A 1,977-nucleotide genomic window follows, 5' to 3' on the forward strand; every position below is an offset into this window, starting at 1 on the left:
TAACAAATTAAAAATGCAAGAGTGGACAAAAAAATCACAATGTATTTTACCATTTAAACATTTTCTTGGGACCAGCAGTTAGTGTAATGGCTATGTCGCTGGACTCCCACGTAGTCGACCGTGGTTTGAGTCCCGGACCCGGTGGTTTAAAACTCACACCGGGCGCATGTGCATGCGTGCCCAAGATCCCGAGAGGAGAATGGAGGAGAAGGGATTGCAGTGTGGCCATCCCCTCTGGGGAGTGATTTCTCGCTTTCTATCTCTCTGTCTCTCTCTGTCTGTCTGGTGAGCGCACACACCCTATAGTGAAAACCTCTCAAAAAAATTTTTTTTCTTATATTTTTGAAAACATTTTTTGTTAAAATTTTGGATTACAATAAGAGCTGTGATATTTTATTTGTTATTCTATTCACAAATTTAAAAATTTCTCTTAGATCTCTTCTGGTCCTTATAAGATGAGCATCATTAAGATGTAGCCTGTACCCAAAAGAAGACTATCTTCAGTAACAAATTAGGTAGAAAAGGGATGAATACACTTTAAATACTGCATTTATATTTGATATTCTAAAATTAATAACATTAGTGTCTGAACAAGAATGCAGTACAATATGGGGAGAAAAATCCATCATAGACAATTTCACCCAATAATCCTTCACATAAGAATCTAACTGAAAGCGCTAAAAGGAATTTATGTTCCAGAATAGTCAGCATAATAGTATTTGGTAGTAAATTTTTCAACATTGAAGGAATAGTTTCAAAAATGGTTACTTCTGTGATGGAACATTATGCAATTATTTTTAAAATCATAAGTTAAAAGAACACTTTATGAGGGGAGCTGTAAGTAGCATGGTGGTTAAGGCGCTGAATTCCCATGTGGCCAACTGACCACAGTTTGAGTCCCAGACCTGGAGGATTCATGCCTAGAAGAGAATGAAGGAGAAGGGACTGTGGTGTAACCATCCTCTCTGGGGGTGATTTCTTACTTACCCTCCCTGTTTCCCTCTGGTGAGTGCACAAGCACTAGGGCAAAAGGTTTTTTTAAAAAAAGAACAGTTTATGACTTATAGAAATTTTTTCAATAGGTAAAAAAGTAAACCCATCAAAATACTACATAGTACATAATATAATCTTAATTTTATATAAAAAGATATATGAATTGAATCATTTATAAAACAAATTTTAATAGATATAACCTCTGAGTGATGAAATAGTAAATGACTTTGATTTTTTAAAAAATACTTCTCTGCATTTTCTATAATGACTTTGTATGACTCTTATTATCAGGGAGAAATATAACACCTTAATTATATTAGTATTAATAGAAATATAATTAAAGTAAGGACTCTAGCTTTCTGAGACAATTTGGAAAACTGAAGCCAAATTCATGCCTAAGTACAGAGCATAACAGCCTCTCGTAAGACTTAAAATGTGCCAAAAACAAATTCTTTTTCAGTCTTCTTATTGATCTGTAATTATTTAGGAGAGAAAACTCTATGGATCTCTCACATTTCTACATTGTTTTTATTCTTTTTTTGTTTTAGAATTATTTTATCTAACTTTATTTTATTTATTTACTTATTTATTTATTTATTTATTTTATTTTATTTTAATTGACCAGAGAGAGACAGTGAGAGAGAAAGTGAGAAAGCAATTGCCAGGTCTGGGATTCAAAGCACGGTTGGTCATGTGGGAGTCCAGTGCCCTTAACTGCCACACCACCTGCCAACCTCAGTTTTTATTCTTGACTGTCTTCTCTAGTATGTTTGTTTAGTGAAAAGTCTTGGAATGCATAGTCTCCTTCCAAAACAGACCTGTTTGTCCTTTGTAAAAGATTCTGGTTTACTAAGCTTTGGAGCCCCCTCCTACAATATAACCCCCTGTAGGTGGTACAAGAGTCAGCTGGCCCTCTTTGCATTATCATGTGAGTGTTAGAACCAATATTGCTGTGAATAATAAGTTTCTTCTATCTCTAATCCA

Source organism: Tupaia chinensis, unplaced genomic scaffold (assembly GCF_000334495.1).
Source record: "Tupaia chinensis unplaced genomic scaffold, TupChi_1.0 Scaffold000225_1, whole genome shotgun sequence".
NCBI lineage: Eukaryota > Metazoa > Chordata > Mammalia > Scandentia > Tupaiidae > Tupaia > Tupaia belangeri.